The 24798-nt window shown below is 46.5% G+C and overlaps 1 long non-coding RNA gene across 1 annotated transcript; it reads left to right on the top strand.

The window, feature by feature from the left end:
• Window positions 1-18163: 18163 nt before the first annotated feature.
• LOC135387519 (uncharacterized) lies at window positions 18164-19539 on the top strand. The gene is made up of 7 exons (XR_010421171.1): window positions 18164-18340; window positions 18526-18537; window positions 18605-18631; window positions 18693-18722; window positions 18783-19172; window positions 19257-19334; window positions 19391-19539. It is a non-coding gene; the product is annotated as an uncharacterized LOC135387519 (long non-coding RNA).
• The last annotated feature ends 5259 nt before the right edge of the window (window positions 19540-24798 follow it).

The following is a 24798-nucleotide window of genomic DNA, read 5'->3' as shown; positions in this document are numbered from 1 at the left end:
GTCTTGCAGTCCATGTCGCATCCTGGGGCCAAGCCTCCCCCGAGAGAGACAGCCTTCACATCTTGATGCGCCCTGGTCACTGCCCTCAATTCTTCCAACCTCACCCGAAGTTTCCGGTGTAGTGGCTTCTTTTCGATCAGCGATTGGTATTGGGTAGCCACTGAAGCTTGCCGTCGCTTGCACTTGCAGTCGTGCATACCATCTTCTCTGTGAGTTCCCTTGCTCGCCTTGCTCCCTTTGAGCTCCATAAGCTCGTCTGCAGCAACAGCACTATTCTGTCTCCCGTATTCCCGTCACACCTAGTGACTTATAGCAGCCTGAGTCGCTCGGAAAGCAATCCTGCCCTGACCGCTCCACGTTAACTTGCGCCAGCAATGCTTAGCTGCAGAGACAGACCTTGCCACAGTATCCTGTCTGGCTTCCCGTAGCAGCACTCCACGTACACGCTGCCATTCTTCCGAAGACTGTCAGGTCTCAAGCCAGCATCAGTAGACTGCAAGCGATGACCATCCCAACCACCATATCCTGTCGACCGCGCCAGTAAAGTTAGGAAGGCAGGAAGGTTAAGAAATAATAATGGTTTAATAACCGTGAGCAAGAGTACGTCAACTTGCTCCGAGCCCCGGCGTAGATTATTTTGTTCTTCCTCTCTGCGCGCCCACGACACCTGTCCCGTGCCGATTGGATGATGCCATGTCGCTGGTCATGGGTCTACCATTAGACGGCCCATGAATCCAAACGTCTTTTTTTTTTCCGCCAATAAATCCCCCTCCTCCAAATGTGTCGCATAGAAAATATTCATTACTCAAGCTTTACAATATGCCATCCTTACACTCTTAGCGGTATTTCCAAACTTGAAGCCATTAAGATACCTGCAAAAGTCAACTGTACATCGCACATCTACGGTCATTTGACCTTTCACATGAGTACCTGGGGATATTACTTACTTCTTTTCTGGCGAAACTACTCCGCAGTGCGGTGCAGCATATCTGGTAGTGCACCTTCCCGATGTGCGAAGTGAATGGCAATGGTGCCGTGATGTTACACGTAAGGCTTGTCCGCGCAGTGTGGAGACATGTCGCGGGGTAGAACTGCGGATAATTTCGACCACCTGGGGGTCTTTTGGCGTGCGTCGGAAATCTCCCGCACACGGTGCTGGAAGCAATGTTTACCTCCCCCACATTGCTACCGCCCTCGGCCGGGATCGAACCCGCGACCTTCAACTCAGCACGCTACCGAATGAGCTACCGAGGACGGGTGCGACGGGGCGGTGACGAGTTGAGTCACTAAATAGGGGTGCAGAGTATCGCATTCGTTTTCCGCGCCGGAGCCGCCGTTCGGTGTCCGCGATTGGGCCGATCGTGTCACGTGGTTTCTCCTTTCAAGCATGCGCCGTCCATGTTGAGTCCCCTCATCCAAAACCGGTTTCCTGGCTTGCGAGCTGGCTCGACTGCGCGCTGTTCTCCGACGAAGAATGTGGGAGATTGGCGTCCCGTTGCTAGGCGACACAGCCGCGCCGGACCCAAGATGGCTGCCTCGCTCGGCGGCGTGGCTCAGTGTTGCTACTCTGCTCTCTGTTTAGTGTCTCTGGTGACGAGAGAAGAAAGGGATAAGTACAATTTCGATTGTAACTTCGTAACTGTACGGCAATTTTCAGTAATGTCGCCCATCACGAAATGAACGCGGCCTTCTAACGTAACTTAAAACAAACTCGTGGTGGCATTTTAGTGTCCTATATTCTGTGTCAAAAATGGTTTAATCCACACTGATCCACCGTACATCGTACTACTGTGCATCGTGGGCTGAACGACACCTATAGGTTACATCGATGAAGAAACTTTAACATGATTGGACTTCCCATCGCTTCTCCTTCTTTCCACAGGCTATCACTCGATTGGTGTAAATCCAAATATACTGACTCCTGCAACAAGAACAATAAAGTGCAACCGAACTACAATGTCCGGTGCGATAACCACAATGATCGCACCATCACCCAAGGACGAGTTCTTACCGAATTTTTCACACCTACACTCTTAAAATTGAACATCACCGCATAGCACGCTCCTAGCCAACCATAATCTCTAATGATATCGTTATCTGCCCAGATTTGTTGAAAACAGGAGGCGTACGCCTTTTTTGTGACACTTATGCTGTTCATAATTGTCACAAAAGAGCCGTACGCCTCTCGTTTTCAACAAATCAGGGCAGATAACGATATCATTCGAGGTGATGGTTGGCTAGGAGCGTGCTATGCGGTGAAGTTCATTTCTAAGAGTGTACACTCTTAGACATGAACTTCACCGCATAGCGCGCTTCTAGCCAACCATCATGTCGACTGGTATCGTTATCTGCCCTGATTTGTTGAAAACGGGAGGCGTCCCGTTTTCAACAAATCACACCTACTGGTATCGTGGTATCGACAATGGTATCGTTACCTGCCGTGATTTGTTGAAAACGGGAGGCGTGCGCCATTTTTGTGACAATTATGAACAGCATAATTGTCACAAAAAAGGCGTACGCCTCCAGTTTTCAACAAATCAGGGCAGATAACGATACCATTCGATATGATGGTCGGCTAGAAGTGTGCGATGGGGTGAAGTTCTTTTTTAAGAGTGTAGAGTGCAACTTTCAACAAACTCCCATGATCAGCATCCAGCGAACAAGGTCCTTTCTAGGTCACCCCAACAGAGTTAGTTCAGCACATTTCTCTGGACAGTTGACATCTCCCTGTTGCTTCTTGTGCACCTGTGGTCATTTGAAGGAGCCGCCGCTCGATGTTCACTATGCGTTTACGGAAGGCAGGCGGATGGATGGATCCTGCGGAACGGGTGGCGGTGCCATCTCCGAGGCAAATGCGGAACTACTCAACAGAGCACGATCAATATCCGAAGGCGCGTCTTTTTTAAAAAATCACTCCCATCAAGTATAATAATTAATAATTTACTACTGTAAAAAGCTGTCTACTCCAGTACCGTATCCATGGGGAGAACGCGCCCATGGGAGGCTATGGAACGTCGCCTCTGTCAAATAATTTGGCTCCCATTAGTAAGAAAACGCATATAATCAAATAAACAGGACAAATCAAAGTGGATTGCAATTTAAAAGTTTGATCTATAAAGAAAAAAGAATGAACGCACCAGAAGAAAATTACAACTTGCTTGGTTTTACCGTGTCTTCCCATTTCGCCTAATGCTTTTTAGCGGATTATCTCGCAATTCCATAGCAGGTTCACCGACTTCGAACCGCAGGGGGTCCCATTTGGCCTAATGTATGCTGCAGACAGTCCCACTTCGCCTACTGATCCGTGTCACGTGAGGAAAGAAGGCGGTCCCCTGTCATGCTGCCAAAAGTCACTTTCGCATCTTTACAAAACTTTAAAACCTTGTTGGTTTTATTCAAGCATATATATTTTATCAAGCAAAATATCGCGATCTGCACTCCGGTACCGAAATAGAGTATCGATTACTGTAACGGCGTTACGTACAACACTGCGGCGTATACCCTTCTTTTCTTTCAACTGAGCAAAAATCTGCCCTCCCCCTTTTTTCTTTTTTCATTCAAAGTCAAATCCTCTGAGCGGCACGAAAGACCTGTGAGTAGTAGCTGATCCATTTCCGTGTCCAGCATCCAGGATTAGTGGTGTCGCGCATGGATCCAGGACATTTGCTCACCGGACATTTGTGCGAACGCTCAAGGCGGACCAGTGCTCACCAAGTTTTATATGTGCCTATTTCTTTTCTTTTTTTTTCTTTTTTTTGTCGTAAGTTACCGTAGGTGTCGTGTTTGCTGGGTGGTGGCACAGTATAATAGAGTGGTAGTTTCTCACAGGAGGACATACCTTGTTGTGGCTTGAGGAGGAGGAGGGTTGACTGGTGGGACCCGGGAAACATCAAATTGCAGCAAATGTGCGGTCTCAGCTCTGGATTGGTGAGCAAATGTTCGGTGAGGAATTGTCCGCCCCCCATCGCACACACCTTCATCTGCAAATGTAAAGGGTCCTTGTTTCGGACGACGTAAGGTTGTTGTCGGACGAGCGCATTCATTTCTTGCAGACGTCATCATCGAGGCGGGGCGTGTAAGTAACGCCCACTTGCCGACAGTCCCGTTTCGCCTAATGAGATTGCACGGCAGTCCCATTTCGCCTAACGCCTGTCACCCCTCCTGCCTCTCTAATCCGATAATCTGGCTTAGGCGAAGTGGGAATAGGCGAAGTGGGATGTAACCGGTTTTACAGCAGAGCCTATATGATGCGATCAACACACACGATCTTTCTGCACTCAGGTGAAAGTAACAGCAAAACTATAGCAAGATCGTACTGAGTGTTCCTGACACAAAGGGACTCTGGGATGCAAAGTCTGTTTTAGCTTGCTGAATGGTATCCCACAGATGGTGATGAAAACTGCAATTGGATTATTGGGAAATTCCAGTTTGGGTGGTCCCAAAGGACTACTTTTGTATTGTTGTATTATTGACTGATTGGATGAGTCAAAGAATTAGTGAGTCCATCTTCCTTAATGTTTTAGCATACTATTTCCTATATCCTTAATTTACTGATTTGCTTTATTTTCCCCAACAAAGTAAACAGCTGAGACCAGTACATTTCCAATCCCCTTCCTGTGTTGCGGCTTTAGCGTACTCTAAATTCATTTATTCAATCTGGTACTTTAAATTTAATGACTCTCTCCGCTACCCAGGACCCTATACACTGCCACTGTTTTCCGAAGTTTCTGGCTCCGAACCTTAGCCGCTCCCTCTCAAGCCAAGTTCGTACGCAGTAGCTGATTATATTTCTCATTCGTTCGTTCTACCCCAGCGCGTCATTCGGGGAAGAGTCAGGGAACACCGAGGAGAAAAGGAAATTCCATATTCATATTCGATCATATTCATATTTATTTCCATAATAGCTATACGTACGCATCACAACCAAGCGCAAGACCGCTGGGATGAACCCCTAATGCGGTCTCAATAGCAACATACACTAGAAAAAAATAATGTGTCCCACACGAACATAAGTGCAGGTAAGATAGTAGTAATAGGTAGTAGTAGTAAAAGCGGTCCCACTCATAGGCGTGCCTGGACCGACTTCACTCGCGTATTTTTTTTCCGCGCCCGGCGTGCGGCGCCCGGGTGGAGGCCTTTACGTTACCAGTGGGCGGCGCGTGACCGGAGGGCTGCGTGCGCGCTTACCCTCGCACATTTTTCAGCCTGGGCCGACTTCTTCCGCCATTTTTCCATCTGGGCCGACTTCATTCGTATTTTTACCCGCTACAACAACTGCGTGGTGGGCGGTTTACATGCAAGTATTGACATGCATAGGATAGCCACACACAAAAGTACAAGTGAAAATATACGAGGGGCGTTCAAGTCAAACCGGGACTTTTCATTTTTCGCAAAAGTAAAATGAACTTACAGGCGAGAAATTACTTTTATTTTTCAACGTAATCTCCAGCTGCACTAATGCACTTGTCCCAGCGTTTCACGAGGGCTTGAATGCCAGCAGCGTATAGAAATCCTTACCGACGCGTAGCAGCCATGATCGGACCGCATTCTTGACCTCGTCGTCGCAGCTGAAGTGGCGGCCCCCAAGGAACGCCTTCAGTGGCCCGAAGAGATGGAAAATCAAAGAAAGAAGATGAAGATCATCAGAAGAGATTCATCGAAGATCAAAGAGATGGAAATCGCTGGGGGCGAGGTCTGGACTGTAAGGGCGATGCGACAGCAACTCCCAGCCAAGTTTCTGTAAGGTGCGTGTCGTGAGATGCGCAGTATGCGGGCGTGCATTGTCCTGTAGGAGGAGGACTCCCTTGGTGATGAAGTCCGGCTTTTCGAAACTGGATGTGTTAATGAATGATAATGTTCAACGTTCCCACAGAAAGGTCCGTCTTTCGAGCCAGTTCGAGACATGTTATCCGTCGGTCCTCGATGATCAGGCGCTCCACAAGTTGGATGTTCTCAGGAACTCTGACACTGGGCTCTGAGCCGTCCCAGCCAGGATCGTCCTGCAGTGATGTACGGCCGTCTCGGAACCGTTTGCACCACTCAAACGCTTTGCTGCGGCTAAGTGTATCGTGGCCATACTGAGCCTGAAGTCTTCTGTGAATTTTAGATGCCTTTACACCTTCATTCACGAGAAACTTCATGACAATTCGCTGTTCGATGTGCGCGCTCACCTAGTTGTCGGCCATCTTGTCCAGCACGTGTCTTCTGTTTTGCACAAACTTTGGACCACTACGTGGTGAACGCGGAGGCCTGTCGCGTGTGACAATGATGAAAAACAAGTAGCGGGAGCCATTTGTACATTCAGGAGACAGAAAGTCCCGGTTTGACTTGAACGCCCCTCTTATTTATTAAAGTTATTAGTGTCGGGAATTATGTTGTGACTCTGTGTGAAGGAGAAAAACCAAGCCAAAAACCTGATGCAGAAGAAACACAATACGATACATGTAACAGAGGTTATACTTATTACAGGTATGATGCTATAGCGTTGAAGGGGTATCACACAACATACACAATATTTTTTATTGAGGGTAATGACACAAGTTTTCAATTAATCAGAACTAAAATGGGATAGCACATTTAATCAAAGAAGATATTTTTAATCAATACGATTACAATCAAAATTATTTAAATTCAATTCAATTAAATTTAAGTTTTATTATAAAACGTCTAACATTATTATATGTGAGCACCATAGAGGAGTTTTAATTGCAAAGTTCTGATAGATGTACGTAACTTCAAGCACAACAGCTAATATTCTAATATGACACAATTAATCAGATTCTTAAGAAGTGATCCGTAGAGTTGGCGGAGGGCCTTCGTTTACCGTCGGGCATTCTTCAACCTGGGCCGACTTCTCTCACGATTTTTTTTCCAGCGCGCGGTGGGTAGTGCGCGGGTGAGGGGCTGTCCGGGAGCTCACCAGAGGTCCGAAGGGCTGGGCGTGCCCTTATCGTTGTGTATTTTTCACCCTGGGCCGACTTCTCAGGTGATTTTTCCGCCTGGGCCGACTTTGTTCGCAATTTTTTCAGGTGGTGTGTGAGTGGTTTACATGCAAGTAGGTACACACGGGTGAGGAGCTGTCCGAGTGCATACCAGCGAGCCGGAGTGCTGCACGTGCCCTTATCGTTCTGTATTTTTTCACCTGGGCCGACTTCTTTGACAATTTTTCCGCCTGGGCCGACTTCGTTTGCAATTTTTTCAGGCAGTACCTGAATGGTTTACGTAAAAGTGGGGACATGCACACTGACATCCCAGCCAGGCGATGATACCGTCACACCTGGGCCGACTTCTCTGGCAATTTTTCTGCCTGGGCTGACTTCTTTCATATTTTTTTCAGGCGGTGCGGTAGGCGGTTTACACGCAAGTAAGGGCATGCACACTGACGACACCTCGACCGATTTCATTCGTAATTTTTCCGCTACAACAGTTACGCGGTGGTCAGTTTGCATACAAGTAGGAACATGCACACCGGCAACCCAACCAAGTGTTGGTACCGTCATACCTGGGCCGACTTCATTCGTAATTTTTTTTTCGCTACAACAGCTGCGCGGTGGACGTTTTACAGGCAAGTATAGTTATACAAAGGATAGCCATACACAAAAGTACAAGATTAAATATATTAAAGCCAATAGTGGCAGGAATTATGTTGTGACTCTCTGTGAAGAAGAAAAACCGAACCAAAAACATGAAACGGAAGAAACACAATACACTGTGGGAACCAAGGTTCCCACTCTCAGGACGTCGGCCTGTCCGTTCAGCGACCAAGGAAAACGCATCACAGACAAATGAACAAGGAACAGAAAAGGTTTATTACCAAGAGAAGAAGACGTGACCTCCACACGGTACCACAGTCGAAAACACAACTCCCGAGAGAGCCCCTCGCCTTGCTTTTAAAAGCCCGCTAGTTCCCGTTGCAGCACCCCCCCTCGTTAACACGAGTCCCACGTGTACGGATGGTACGGGTGATACCTGGGCGGTGATAGCTTATCACCCACAACACATAATAAAGAATATGGGAAGCTAAGTTGAATATTCCAACACGACACAGTTAATCAATTTCTAAGACGTGAATAGCACACATGCAAGGAAATAACGAGAAACACGATCAACAGCTAATAGAGAGCCAAACCCATGCATCATTCAAACAAGAGATACGTACAGGAAAATAATTGAAAAACAAATTATCAAAACGAGAAAAATGACGATTTTAATACAGCGACTAGCACAGAGCTAACGCTGAATAGCTGAGAAACACCTTGAACGGCGCATCATCCACATGTAAACAATAGATACATACAAGGAAATAATGGGAAACACTATCAACAGCTAATAGAGAGCCAAACCAATGCACCATCGAACACGTAAACAAGAGGTACAGAAAGGAAAAATAATTTAAAAACAATCTATCAAAACGATAAACATGCACGGACTTAACACTGAATAGCAGAGAAACACTCTAAACGGCGCATCTGCCAACGTGTAAACAACAGACACATGCAGGAAAATAATATCGAAACAAACTATCAAACAAGAAACATTACAAATTTAATAAATTGAAATGGAAGTAATCTATCTTTTGAACAATCATAAAATCATCCTTGCGACCTAATCTAGTCGAACAATATACAATTTTCGCACTATAAACATTACCTTGACAGAGGTATCCAACACACACAGTACAGCCAAGCTTTACACATTACAGCCAATTTTTGCTATTTGAGCCTGGTGGGTGTCACTCTCTGTCTCTCCCTCTATACAGCCCAAGGCGAAGAAACCGAACGTCCTTTGTCAACCTATGGGGTGGGGAACTCTCTCTCTCGCTCTCTTTCACATTCTTTCCTCCAAAGGGAAATATTCTTAGGACTGGTGCACAGAGGCGAAATTTTTTATCGATCAACTATCGCAAATAGATGTTAGCATTATTCGATTCTCAATAACACCATAAGAATTCTATCAAACACAAACAGTAGCAAGCGAAAAATCTAGGAATAGACGTCAATATCAGTGCAAACTGGTTTTAGACAAACATTATCTAAGCAAGCGAGAAATGTCATCTGCCGAAACAATACTCAATCAAAACGAGAAACATTGCATTTAATGTATTTCAGATCAGACACAACTATCGTACATACATTATTCTCAACTCACAAAATATCAGTCGAGTGAACATCTGAAGCAAAGAGAGAAAGTCAAGTTTATTCAGTGATAGAAACAATACTAATTCGAAAACAGAAACAAATTTAATTACATCATTTTTACGATAACTTTGCAACAGTAATTTCTACACGCAGAAGCCGCAAACAAACAACTCAGCTGAAATGCAAATTATTTCTATAGCGGAAATCAACGCACACAGCTCAAAAATACATTCCCATCTAGTAGAATATTTTTATTGTTATCAATCCATTGATCATCTGAAACAAAGTCAGAGCAGTAATTAATTTATGCAAACATTTTCCTAACCACGCAGCGCAAATACATCACAGAAACACGTCTTTTTCATTCAGAACCCACACTCTAAGAAAAAAAGGAGTAAAACGGGGAGTAATTGCAGCTTCTACTCCCCTAGTCTGCAATTACTCCCCATTTTACTCCCCTAACCCAACATTTAGTCCCGACATTTACTCCCCAGGACTGCAAATTGTCACTAAACTTCACGAATGGTCTCCTGAATGCAACAGTCACCATAAATATGTGCCCTTGGTCAATTTGAAGGGCATAAGGTTGTATAACTCAGGCAACGTTGCAATTTTCCAGCCACACAGAGTAAGAAACAGTTAGCGCATCTTTCTTCGCAAATTGTGCCCTAGTATGGCGCAAGATTTTATATCACTCGATATATCACGGTTGACGGTTTGCTTCAAAGTATTTTCATGCATGCGCACCAATTATGTACCTGGGGCTCTTACGACAGCGCGTGAAATGCGGTCTTCACTCTGTGACATTCATTTACTCCCGTGCATTTACTCCCAAAAGGGACTATTTTTTTGTGGGAATGCAATTACTCCCCAAAAGGAGTAAAAGTACTCCTTTTTTTCTTAGAGTGCACTAGTGGATTCGAAGTGAGAGAAGGAAGCCGCTAGCCATAAAGTTCCCATACACTTTCGTTATGGTTACGCCCGCAGGGAGTAGGGGAATTCTACAATGGTCTTGGTACACAATGTATAGTTGAAAACCATAAACTCGCTCCTGCAAGTCAAGTTAGGGAAGGGAGGTTTCTAGCGCGGTCTTGTACGTAGAATCATTGAAAGCACGCGTTTTTCTTACTCATCACACCTTTTTGTAAATTGATTTTCATAATTCTCACAGGAGGTGGATATTAATAACATTCTAAACTTGATAACATAATAAATTTTTAATAAATAAAATGAGCACCCATATGATTTAATGAAGTGTAGAAGCACACTACAAAACAGAATAAGGAAGTTTCAGCGAAGAGATGGATGGATTTCGTACTCGTTACCATAGGTCATGGGAGGACATGATAAAAGGCTGCTTCGAAAAAGAAGAGCAACGAAATGATTCTATTATCACAGCATTTCGATACGTCTTAGACATGGTCTTATTCGGAGATATGGTACAAATTATGGAATTGAAGGTGCAAGAACTTGTATGCCGAATCTACAATAGTTATAAAAATATTTGCACGTCAACAACGGAAGGGACGCTGGGATTGATGGTGATTGATAATAGATTCCTTTCAACATATACTTTCCAATTGTTTGAGAAATATATACATCGTGCAATTTAATTCATAAAATAAGATTTCCCCAAAAGATTAGTGATCTTCTTTTGTAAACAAAGATTGGTGTAACATGCCTCTAAATTTCAACTAGCGATTCTTCTTCTACAATTCTTTCCTTCGGACGGCAATGTTGTACAGAGTGTAGTCGTGTAAAATCACTTTGATTGTCAGCGCTGATTCCATGCGAGGATCCTTGTATATGTGGAATATTCGATCCCATAGCAATCATTGTGTTCAATCTAAACATACTAAATATAAGCTGTTTTCGTTGCGGTGCATAGAATTCATTACATTGATGACAAATATTACATTTATGATACCAGCTCCCGTGGCATAGTGGTTAGGATGATCGCTTTCCACGCCCAGATGGGAGGTGATACGGGTTCGAATCCTGTCACCGGCTGTGCTGTCTGAAGTTTTCCCTGGGTTTTCCAAAGACTTTCCAGACGAATGACGGCACAGTTCCCCTGAAGTCGGTCCAGGAAAAATACTAACCCCCCTGTCCGCCACTCCTTCCTGCTATCCTCTCTTCATCTGTCCACGTCTGTACGCCGCTCATAGCCACAGTTGCTTCGCGGCGCTAACACGAAATTAATAAAAAAACATTTATCATTTCAGTTATACACTTGTTTATTTCGGCAAATTACAATTGTCCTATTCCGAAGTCTGAAGCTTTCGTTTGTTGTCTTGATTGATGAAATTAGAAGACTCAAATAGTTTAGTCTTATTATTGGGCGCTTCCAGCAAATCCAGCGTGTGATGCAGGCGATGTGTTGTAGCCGTATTTGTATTGTTTTGTTTATTATACGTTCAAGACCCTCACTTGAGGGCATTACAGAACGGAGTGAGTATTTACAAAATACATATAGTGGCAAGGACACAGACAACATCCCGACAAGAAAACACAACACGGGAAAGAAAAAAAGTATTGCTGATGCACAGATTAGCGAGCACTGTATTGTAACTTAGTACGTTGACGATGTGCTGATGAAAGATAGGAAATCAATGCCTGCTTGAAGTATGTCATGGAAGTTTGTGAGACAATGAATTGGGGAAGGAAGTTCTCCTCTCTTATGGTGTGGGGAGCAAAGGATGTATCATATATTAATGTTCGACACAGAGGGCGATTTAGTTTGAAGCAATGGTCTAGTCGTGATGAGATGTATACTGCAGACGTTAGGAATTCAGGCTGTGATGGACAAAGAAAAAATAACTTGTACAACAAGCACAATCGCGCTACCGCACGTCTGTCTGAAAGGCTAGGAATATTAAGTTGAGATTTCATGCTTGATGTAGATGCGTGATAATCATAGTTAGAGAGTATGAATCTGGATGCACGGTGCCATGCCGTGGTCTTTCTCCACTGAGCGTCGCTCTCCTACTCTTCCTGTCAGAGCCGTATATTAAAAGGGAGTCTGGCCATTAATGGGTCATGCCTATACCTGAAGCTCCACCCACTTTTCAGCTTTGCGACCAATAGAGTTCTGAAATATGGGGCGCTATCAATCAACCTATCCTCACTATTTGTCCCCGTATCCAACATGGGCAGCGCCATTTTGGGTGGCAAGTGGATTGGATGGGATTGAAATGGATACCTCACGCAATCTGCAAAACTAGTGGATTTTTGGTGCAAATTTGACGTGCGCCACCTAGGGAGCGTAAGGCACGTCGGGAACTGTCGTCTGCTTCCGTCGTTGTATCACTGCCGGCAGAACCACCTGCTGGGATAGATTCTGTCGTCGGTATGTTTTTTAAACAAATCTACATGAATAGTTTGAATATAAAAGGCAAGAGTGTTTATATCCATGAAATCCAGCAATTAAATATAAGATTGTACAGCACAGCGCCGTTTTTCTTATGGTTTCGTTGTGATCGCCGTCTTCACTAGGCCTAACACGTCGACAAAACGTATTATTTTCAGTTAGATATCGATGGATGAGCATAAGATGAAACTGATTTCCGAGAAACTTATATTAGGATGTACATTTGCAGCGTAAAATCAGGTTAATCTGTCAAAATTTTTTGTCACGAAATCCCCGCTTCACTGTGTTTGTTTTGGTCGCCATTTTGGGTGGCAGTATGGTGTCATGGCGACCCCCTTGGTAAAAAGCAATCCAATCAGAGGAGCGAAACTGTGATTGACAGGTCGAGCCTCTTTTTGTGACTCCTCCCAATGGCCAGACTCCCTTTTAATATACGGCTCTGCTTCCTGTTAGGGAGTGACGTCACACTGATGTCGTTACCGATGCAGCCTCTGCAGCTGCGAAGCAATTATGATCTAAAATTCGTCTATTTATTATCTAAGCGCTTTCCGAATGAAAAAAAGTAGCCATAGAAGTCTGTCAGGCGATGGCGAGCATAGTGGTATCTGTTTCATAGATAGGTTTCAGATAGGACCGTCCATTTAATGATTCATGCCTTATGATGCCTTAAGATGCAGCTTCTGTGTCCAAGAGGTGAGCTGCCTATCCAGTGTTGCTGGATCCAGTGAATGCAAACTGTGGGGAAAAGACGACTTCAGCTGGGCTAACAGAAGGCTTTATTACCCGATAGCAAAGGGGAATGGACTGAATGGTCGAGATAGAATCGAAACACGCGCGCAGAAGTCCGTGATAGAGCCCTGCACGGGCCGACTCTTCCGGGCCCGACCCAGCCCAGGCGCATCAAAAAATGGCTCGGCCCGTTGGCCCACTAAATAGAGCCCGGCCCGGCCTGGTGACTCAGCGCGTAGATCCCGGCCTAGTATTCCCAGACGCGACGTGCGCTTTACTAGCGCTTATCACACAAATTTATAAGTAATTCTATAAGAAGAAAAGACACGGTCACAAACATACAAGAACTGTCGGTTTGACACCGCAGACCACAGCACGAGACCAAATTAAATCCAGGACGCACGCGGGCAAGCGCATTACTGTTACACTACCACGTTTTTGTGGATGTAGAGGATGCCGTCGACAAACTCCTCCCAATCCTTACCCCTCTCACCAAGCTTTGCGAACGTGTTTGTGAAATACGTGAGGGGTCAGGAGCAATGTAAAGTGGCTTTGAAACATCATAGAGAGTCGAATCATACGCATAATGCAGTGTCCCTTGCTTGTTTTTGCAAATACTATGCACCGGAATGACACAAGCACGTGATGATATCAACTAATAGCAGTGATTTCCCCAGAAATTCACTGCTGGGGGTTGCCGACCTTCCAGGGGGGGGGGGGGGGGGGGGGTATGCTTGGTGAAGATTCCACTTACGGAAGTTTTCTTAGACACAGAAGGAATTGTTGCGCAATTGTGACATCTGCACAACTTTCCCGTTTTATTTGTACATGTTATTACGTTAGAACACAGTGCATTAGAATACAGATTCCTTATGAAGGGCATTTTAACATAATGCATAATCGCATAACCAACACAGGAAAAGGACCAGCACCCTGTCTCACGAAGCTCAATGAGTACGTAGCAACCAACGGTGGAAACCTTAGACGAAAAAAGCAGAACAGCCCGCTTGACTGCGTTGGGCGCAAATGGTTCTTGATGATCCACATTGAGTGTGCGTGCCCGCACGCATTTTTGCTCGTATGTGCGCGCAATATATGCATTGAATAGTTACTTTCAAATGATTTTGGACAAATGCATGGTACGATCATCTGCATGACTGTGGTCATACATCCCAAGCTTGACAGTACAGGATGTAATTCGCTGCGCCGGACTCACTACATGGTCGAGCTAGGTGGGGTCACCTGAGAAATTTCAGGGGGGTGTTGGAAAAATCCAGGGAGGGGTGTAGGGAAATCCCTGACTAATAGTCCTCCATTGCGTGGAATTAGCTACATGACCTGTCGAGCCTGACTCTCGGAAACATGTTTGTCGGCCCGGGCCCGGCCTGGCACGGAGCACACCGCCAAGCCCAGCCCGCGGGCCGGGTCGGGGGCCTGGGCCCGTGCAGGGCTCTAGTGCGTGATGGCGGGCCACCTACCGGTGGACCTTATCTTCTTAACTAATTTCCTACACTCCAAGGCGTGCAAGTAAGATGGCACCGGATGAGCAGCACCCAGGGACCCACGTGACGGCTAGCATCACGTGACCCTCTCTGGTGAGTTGCAGGAACTACAGCTCGAGGCAGACTTAACTGGAACGCGACTTCGATCGCCGAATCGGGAAGAGAGCCACCCTAGCGGCGCTTAGAAGAAATACAGGGAAATAATGTTTCGACTGTCCTACTCATGCCGAATTCGGGTGGTCATTTTATGGCAACACGGCCTAGCGCTCGGAAATTGCTAGGTCGGCTCCCGAGCTGGATCACGTGACAGTTGCCACCTGAACATGAGTGCCAGGGATCTAGCGGTTTTAGGATCAGGATCAGGCTCGCCTCATCCCTTTTGAATCAGGGCAGAGTTCGTACACTTGGATCAAGCTAGGGGCATCGCGGTCACCATTCTTCGGGTTACGTCGTCTGCTATATTACGTGAACTTCGACGTGTGGGCCAATGAGGGCACTCGCCACCGTTGCAGTGCGGATTTGACGACACCGGATATAGTTGGGAAACCCGCTGCTCGATAGTTTCGAGACTGCGCGAAAAAGGTGTAAGCTGGCAAATTCTATGCGCTCGGAAAGCGCCACGCGAACATGCGAGATTGCTTTGTTTCGACCAAACGAACATGACTGTTAGGGACCTGAAAAAAATAGTTTCCACGAAATGACCACCCGCACTCGCCATTATGCTGAGAGGGTGTCCGCCTTGGCAAGAGTTGTGGACTCGGCGTTACCATCAACTGTGGTTGTCATCGCGACGTTTGTTTGGGTTTGAGGCGATTATGTAAAGGTGTATGCTGATCGATATCACGCGGATGCGATGCTGTTATCTCATTAACACACAAAGGTGGACACCAATTCCAATAAATTTGCCACTAGACTCCGTGCTTCCTCATTTGTTTCATCAGAAATTTGAAAATGCCCCACTGAGCGAACGCGACCACCTTCGCGTGTATCAATGAAATAAAGTCATCGCATTCGTGCAATTCAGCAGACATACACCTTCACATAACCGCCGCAAACACACAAACAAACATCGCGATGATAACCTACAGCTGAGGGTAATGCTGAGTCAACAGCTCATGGCAAGGCGGACGCTCCAGCAGCAACAGTGCAACAGTCGAAACACTGTTTTTCCTTTATTTCTCGTAAGAGCCGCTAGGGTTGCTCTCTCCCCGACTTCAGCTCGTTCCAGTTAACTCTACTTCGAGCTGTACATTGGATACCCGCACATTTAGGATCCGCTAACCCTTCCTCCTTTCTCTGTTAAACGGGGGAAGCGTGTCCTTTCAAGTATCCCGCTTTCGGTGGTTCTGGGCGCTCGGATGCAAAGAACATTTGGGCGATATGAGTCACTGCCACCCGCGTGCCCAGATCAACCGAAAGCCCAGAAGCTCCGAATATTTTTTCGGAGGAAATGAGGTTTTGGTTGATTTGGGACGTCGGTGGAAATGGGCGTTTGGAGGATATGAGCTACTATCTATCCCTACAGTCCGGCGTTACACCGTCAAGGCAGTGCACGAGGATCTTAGGGGTTTTCGAGCGGTCGGGAGACCCAACGTAGGCATGAGAACAACGGGAATGGAAGACAGCCCATTCTCTAAGAGGTACTCTAAAGGAAAAGAAAAAAATGTCGCTGGACGCGGACCAATACAGGTCCGGCACACCGCTTGCCGGCATCCTACAACCTTTCCCCTTACAATTTTTCCTTTTCCTTGTTCTTTCTTTTTCTGACAATAAATCCCCCCTACAACCGCGGGAAGCCCCGGCCAATCCCTCCCACCTCTGCACCTCCAGTCACCGGCAAGGTAAGGATAAGCGCAAAGTACTTCAGTCGCTTTCGCACGACGAAGATTTCCTGAGCAAGAGCTATCGGAAAAACAACCTTCTGCGTTCACTAATTCCTTACACAAACGTTTTGAAGCTGACAACTGTGACGGGCCGAAGCCCTACCATTTCAGCTAAATTAAGCAACTCTCTGTCACACGTTCCCAACTGCGCGGCGCAGCCTATGCAATTATTCTCGAAATATTATTCTCACTAGCCCAAGATGCATTGGAAATTCACGAGCGGTTGGGACTGGACGAAGATCTTGTAGCCAACTCCAGCCAAACGGCAGCCCGAACCTATCGTCACCGACACTCGAGCGCGTTCAGAGAGTTCATGAAAAACAAATGAACATTCCTTGACAGCACCGCACTACCCAGCAACAGACAGACTTGTCGAGCGCTTTGTGCAGACAGCAAAATCCTGCCTGAAGTCTATGCTGGGGAGAATCTCACCAAGTTCCTTTTTACATATCACACTATAGCCTTCGCGCAACAACTTGGGAAACACCATCTCTACCCTTCCTGGGACGCAAAGTTCGCGCCCGCTACTTAATAGGTCTATACTTGACTGACATTGAAGAAAATTCTTCCAGACTTACAGACAGGTCTTTGTTGCACGCCGTCGATCCAACTATGTCGTTTTCTCTCCCAGACCGTTTGCCCCGCTGTCTCACTTCCCTTCTGCATCGACTTCGCCTCAATGAGGCCTTCACCCCACAGTTCAGACACAGACTAGGGTATGCGTCACCAGCTCGTGTTCCAACTGCGGCATAGTGGCAAGCATTCAACACGTCCTCATCGACTGCCCTCTATACAGTTCGGAGAGAGCACTGCTCCAGTCCCAACTGACCCGTCTCAACAACAAACCGCTCAGCCTTGCAGCAATCTTGGGTCCTTGGTCTAACCCTGTGCAGCAACTGTCAATGCCTGCACTCATTCTATGTGTTCCTGACGTCTTCTAACCTACTTGAACTCCTATGACCTCAGAGCTGTTGCCATGAATGCGGAGATGTGTTCTTCATAGCATTTCATCTCCGGTAGCCGACCGGATGAACTTATATCCCATCAGTTACGACGCACCCACGTGTGTGATATCTCATTTGCGTCTGTCATGTGTTGTTGTTGTTGCTCCTCAAGCGGGATGGCGCTTATCCGCAAGGGAATGTGTGTGTGTGCGAGTATGTGTGCCTCATCTTTTTCATCGTCATCCCACTCATGTACTAACCCACAGGCACTGAGGTATGGTAGCGCAATTGTTGCGGTGAATCACCTCATCCCATAATCATTCATGTAGTTGTTGTTGTTGTTCTTCTTCTTCCAGACGTTTGACGACGTTGTTGATCTTTTGTATAGGACGCACCTCAAAGGCTGCTTGCTGCACACTGGTTTAGAGCGGAATTCGTCCGCTTTGCCGGAGTTTCCCTGCGCTTTCTTTCTTTTTCTTTTTTTTTCCTGGCACTAAAAGCGACTTTTTCTGCAGTTCCTGAAGATAAGGAACGCCAAATGGAACACGATTTCGTTGTGTTCGATGTGCTCGCGACAGGAAATCGGTGAAGACGAAGCGCTAACCGACCAAAAGGTCTCGTGCTGCATGCCCCCAAGTCAGCCAGAACCGGCAGCATCGGCAGAGCTGCTTGTAGTCGCTCTCGTGTGCGCTGAAGTGGTTGCGGCATCCTCTGGGTTCCGATCCTACCGTTCTGTGATAGGGGCTCAGCCGCCGGCTACCAATAAGAATGGGAGGTGAGTACGGTCTTTTGATGTCTATGTTCCCAGGAAAACGATCGTTTTGGTGAACGCTTTCGTTGTGTGGGTTGAACACCACTGTATTACAGTAAGTGTTCGATTTTAGAGCTCGTGCTTGTCCCAACGCATACGTGTACTTATGCATACGGTTCTCACGCCTTTCTTCCTTCTTGGTTCTGCAGACGCATCGCAAGGTAAGGAACCGCACCCTGTCTCTTCGCAGAATAGTGGCCATTTTTTATATTTATCTCCTTTTTCCAGTTTCTGAAGCGCCTGCGTCAGGCGTCGGTGAGTGAGTTTTGCTGTCACCTGAGTTTTCCCCAGTGTTGAATTTTTTCTTTTCATTCAGAGAGCTCGGCGGCCGGTTCAGCAGCTGGAGGTAGGTTGGCTGTTAGCTTCGCCTTCGGGACATCTTCTTAACTTGTCCTGTTTCTTACAGATAAAGCGTAAGCATTTGTTTGACCCTCAAAGTGTCATTAATGTAAATCCCAGTGGTTGCGATGTGGAATACGTGAAGAAATTCCGTAGTTGCTTGCAATCGGCAGAACCAAATCTGCTGAGAGGGGAGCGGGAGAATTGAATCGCCATTTTGCCACCACTGGTACTGGTTTGGACTTTCTGCATGGACTTGTACTTTCAACTTTTCAGCGGTGGTGGCGGTGGAGGTGGTGCCATCATAATTGTGGTGGTGGTGGTTCTCCTCCTGGTAGCAGGTGGCGCTGCGTACTTTGTGCTGGGTGCTGGTAGTAAGTATTTAGTGTTCCATCTAAATACTGCAAAAGCTGACTCCCTTTCCCTCCTACGACTCTCCCTACTCTAGAGGGCACGAGTAAGTATAAAACACATTATGAAATAAGACGGAATTTCGTTCATTCTACCGTAGAGGTTCTCGATTAACCCGTATTTTCTGCAGCGACTACTACTGAGGGAGGTGCTGAAGCCGCCGCCCCTGGTGGTGGTGGTGGCGGCGCTGGTCCTAGTGCTCCTCCTGGTAAGTTGATGCATGCACGGATATTGCATTGCGTCCTCACATTTCTTTTACTCCAGCAGCTGATACTCCAGGCAAGGATACTCCCGCAGGCGGCCCACAGAATGCGACGAACTCATCATCACTCCCTGGTGCACCGCCCCAACATTTCCTCGCCGATGAGCAAGAATGATCAGTGCCTTCAGTGAATAAACGCATGCACGCATAACACCTGCTTTGATTACTTTGGTGTAGGCACCAGTGGCTGCACATGGCGGCAGTGGTTTATTTAGATTCTAAAGACTGGTGTTTAGTTTAACTGGTGGTTTAACAATGGCGGGGGAGGGGGTGGTCATTATAATAGTGTCAACGTTGGTTCACACATCGGAGGAATACTCGTACTGCTTCTTCTGCAAAGCAAAGAATCGCGGAGTGCCAAATAAGCGACGTACGCTTTCACTAGAAGAAAAGCTCAAAGAATGAGGGAAATAGTTCAGGTAAACCTGTCCACACCCAACCACATTTCCAGGAGGTGTTCTCGTAAACTGCACTGCAGTAAGTGTCAAGGAAGACTTGCTGCTTCTGTGTGTAGTCTCAGGGGGGACAGCTCGCTCAGCACAGACAAGTCTAAGGCTGAATCTCCGCAGTTCAGTTTAGAGCGATTCGACAGACCAAAGGCCCAAAGACTAAACTGCAGGCAGGCAGGCAGTTGTCGCTTCGTGTGAAGAGCCGGGGGTGAGACAGTGGGCCAGGAGTGACAAAGTAGGATTGTGTGGGGGACGACAAGAAGAAAACGTTTCGGAGAGCATCCATAAGGCTTCTCAGTCTTCCGGGTGGCAATGAGTACGACATGGAAGCGCTAGTCACCGACGTCATCAGTGGCCAAAACACACCTACGCCATGCTCTGTCATAATCGACGAAATGAGAGCGAAGAACCTTCCAGTCCAGCAGCTGGTGTGTCCAGAAAAAGAAGAGCTAATACAGGTTCTGATACGCACCGACCAGTACTGGGATCCAGTAACCGGAAGAAATGTGCGACTAGGCAGTGAAGACAGGGATCGGCTGGATGGTACAGGTCCCGACAAAAGTTTACGGAACACTGGAGTGGTGTATATTTGCCATCTGAGCGACACGGTTGCTGCAAACAGGAGCAGACAGACTTACAAACAGGTGGCCAGGTACTCGACGCACCCCTCAGTAAGTGTGTCCGCTCCCATTCGCCGTTAGGGTGTCGCTGAGATCAAGAAATACGTCGCTCTGGTGTTCCGTAAACATTTGTCGGGATCTGTATATAGATGGGGTTACCTAAAAGAGGGACTATTCAGCACTCTGGTACTCCGACTCCCAAATGTCCGACTTATGGGGCTGCATAATTGGGCAACAAATAATTGCGACGTGCGCGAGTCCATTCGAGCAGAGTCCGACTCCCAGTGGAAGAAGATGAAGGAAATACGACGCTAGAAAAGTTGTGGCAGCTCGAATCCATTGGCGTGGCACCAGACACTGATGACGAACAAGAGAATCCAGTGCTACGTCGGTTCATCCAAAGTGTGACACAAAAAAGGGGCGCTATGAAGTTGCGCTCCCGTATACAAGTCGACGCTGAATTTGTGGCACAACAAAGGAGTGGCCTCGAAGAGGTTCACATAGTTGACTCGCAACGAGGTTGAGCTCGTTTCGCAAGGAAGAGTTAACTGCTGAAGAGGTGTGACGAAGCGATCCGGATGAGCGACAACAGCATGCTGGAAAGAGTACCGTATTTTCACGCGTATTAGTCGCACCGCAGATAAGCCGCAGGACTCGTTTTTAGATAGTTTTTGAAAATGTTTTTTTGCAGATAAGCCGCACTCGCAGATAAGCCGCGGGTAATACGACGCGACGCTTTGTGCGCTACACCAGCGATGCACAAACAACGACGCTCATATAACAACAATAGAGACGCTCAACGCTCGTCGACGCCGTACTCCCTGCCAGCTGCCCTATTCCCGTACTGTGATTCCCGAGTGTGATGCCACGTACGTAGGTGGGACAGGCAGGAAACGGGACATAGACGAGACGTTCAAAAGGCGACCAACGCAACTAGGTCAAAGACTGAGCTCGTGGGCCACTACTGGACAACGGGACACGTGTTCGACTACAAGGGTGCCGTCACCTTGGCGCGCGAACAGCGGTGGGGACCGAGAAAATTCCTCGAATCGTGGCACATACACATGTAATGCCAACCGTGGCCCACTTCCTGGACTGTACTCTGGCCTCTGAGGATCAAGACTGGTTTTGGTGCTCCTCATTCCCGTCCCTAGCCTTGCACTGATGATGTCTCCCGCATAGGAGACGAAACGTCTAAAAAAATTGTTATTTCCCGTTGCGTTAAGTCGGTGACAATTTTCATTCTCCAGTTATAACGCCCGACTTTTGGAATATCTTCGCTTATACTTAGTTGGGGTTATGTGGTATCTCTTTGTCATCTTTTTGGGACTTGTGTTTAGATGACTCCTATCACACAGCGGCGGCTAGCGTGGTGCGCGGGGTTTAGGCGATTCATATGTCACATAGCGGCGATTGCCGCATTGACCAGTGACCGGTGACTTTTTGCGTTCAAGGATAAATAGCATCTTAATTGTATTTCAAATACTTTTTGAAGTATTTTATACTCTATCTTAATTACTTTAATTTTCATGTATTTAGACTCTATCTTAATTACATTCTAACGTTAGTATTTATTATCTTATCTTAAATATATTTTTGAGTATCTTGTGCATAGCCGAAGAGCATACATTCCATCCTCTTTGCATGCACATAGCACTGCGTTACACCTTCATCAGCGCACAGAGCAAAGCGAATGCCGCATGTAGATCCCGTGTCTGAAATTCGATGTTTTGCAGTCTGCATTGGGAAGCCGGCAGTTTCATCTCTTCATCATCTTTATCCCGCGTAAAAAAGAGAGATACATTGTCTGAATGTAGTCTCCCACAGAACAGAAGCATAATTTGATTCCATGTTACACATAATTGAACATAAACAACTTTATTTTGCGAGTATGATTGGGGACTTTCATCGCCTGGAGCGATGCTCTATCCCTATGCTGTTGATGAAATTATGTTGTGAAATGGATTACTGAGTCCCATCACAGTGGGGGCCGAAGTCATACGGAGTCCTACGCTCCTGATGTAGTACGTTCTCTAATAAAGTTTGTCTAACACAACATAACTTCTTTCAATAGCTATCGTCATATTTACAGCAGAGACAACTGATACATTATCCCATACTAAAAACAAGCACTTAGCCGCTGACAACCTATGTCTGTGAAGAAAAAAAAAAGGTGAGCATCATACCGAAAACGTGCCACCCCTCCGTACAGAATGCAACATTCGCAGTCATTTTGCGCGAGTAATTAATTCGTAAGTGAAAACAATAGCAAAACGGAACCTAAATGCGAAGAGCAAAAAACAGAGCTCCATACTAGGACGGTTCGTTCGGAGGAGCATACCGTGACGTCACCCAACACTGTCCTCAGCTTTCAAACCTAACCAACCTAACCATAACCTAAACCTAACCATAATCCACAGTAATAGTAAATGGGCAATAGTAGTATACCGGACCGGACCAATGCAAAATACCCAGCGCCAACGACCACAGCGCCATCACGGCCAGTCTCACACAGTGGAAATCTCATGCACCAGAAATTGAATGGGAAAGCTGAAAATCGACGCATTTGTGGAAAGAGAAGAAATAGTAGATAATTGGCATGTCCGCATCTCCGAATGCTGGACCCTCGTTACAAAGAGGCCCGCCAGGGGTGCGAATCCATCCATCCATCCACCTGCATTCCCCCTTTTCTCCCTTGCCGGATGCTGGATGATGTCAGCAGTGTGCTGCCTTCAGTGCCTGCCATCACTTCACAGAGACGAAGCTCTCGCCTCGTAATAAATTCGTGTTAACAAAATCGGCGCAGTGTTGGAACGCGATATTTCGTGCACATGTTCCTGGCATCCCAAAGGGGGGGGGGGGGGGATATGTTTATTATATATAAAAAAATAAGAGGGAAAGATTAGCCACCGGTATGGCGGCTTGCTATTCCCAGGAAAAAAGGTTACGGACGTACCACAGCCTGTGTGGTGATTTTGCTGCGGAATCTGACTTTAAGTATATTTCGCAGCGTTTAACCAAATCGACTCTGGAACCTCTTTAACCTCTGGGGGGGGGGGGGGGGGGGGGGGGGGCTCTACCTGCAACGGGCCGACCCACGCAAGCAGTGCAAATCCAAGGAGAAAAAAATTTTGTTACATAAGGGGAAGTTCGGTATAACGATCCTGAAAGTTCTTGCGGTACCTGGGCAGAATTCCTCAATCGTTTTCAAGTCATGAAGTCACGCATTTTCGAGTGTGTTCCTTGTCGCTACTGAAATATCGGCATTTTCAGTTATTAATTTCCCGGTACCAACCTCTCAATTTCGTTTCCATTTCCGTTCAAGACATCGGCAAGATTCATTAGGAATTCATTAGCCGCTAATTGTTTTCGTTTGCGAGGAATTACGGATTTTAGTTCCCTTGATTAAAAGGATGCTTAGGGGTTCGGCCCTAAAGCTGTGCTAGGGCCCTTTGGATCTTAATAATAAAGGTGTTGCTATTTTCATTTCCGTTTCTAGCCAGTGTTGAACATGCCACAACCGTGTTCGCTATACTTCTTTTCTTTTCTTTTTTTTTTTTTTCTCACAGTGTCGCAGTAGCGATCCCGCTAAATACAGCTATCCCTGTTTACAGCCAAATGATGTCCGATGGTACAACAGCTCCACTAACTTGGTCGAGTGGAACTACTATAGCTAAAAATCAATAAGTCGCAAGAAAGTTGCAAGACTTTTTGCAATTCTTTACATATTATTAGTTGCATGACCTTGTTCTGCTCCATTCTACTGGTAGCGAAAAGATAGGGCGCCCTATCTTTTCGGAAGCCCTTTCTAATGATGGCGACCGGGCTCTTCCATCTTCTGGAGTTCTGGAGCCTCAAGGGCGCGAGTTTCTCTCGGAGTGCACATGGTGTCTCTATACGCTCTATACAATGCATGCGCGAACTAATTCGTAATAACAAACCACATTCCGCAGAGGATTACGACATTGACTTTTTCAGATGATGTTCCTGTAACTCTTGCGATGAACCTTCTTTTCTTTCCGCGGTGGACTGGAAACGCGAATGAAGACACGAAAGCGACTAAAATTGTGACCTCATTTGCGTGTACCACTAGTACAAAGAAGCCACTTGTGACCTTCGTGAAGGAATGTGGCTTTGTCAAACTGCGGTGTTCTCCGCCCACGCTATGTCGGTTTCACTATGTCTACGAACGTCACGGCATTTCCGCTACAAATATGGGCAGCGGCGGACTCCCTGTCCGCTACCGCTACCACAACTTTTTATAATATGGAAGACGTGAAACACAGAGAGGAAAAATGAATTATTTTTATTATTTTATATTATACGAAATATCGCGTTCCC

The sequence above is a fragment of the Ornithodoros turicata genome, chromosome 3 (assembly GCF_037126465.1).
Source record: "Ornithodoros turicata isolate Travis chromosome 3, ASM3712646v1, whole genome shotgun sequence".
NCBI classification, from domain to species: Eukaryota; Metazoa; Arthropoda; class Arachnida; order Ixodida; family Argasidae; genus Ornithodoros; species Ornithodoros turicata.
This window is presented reverse-complemented; position numbering and strand designations above follow the sequence as displayed.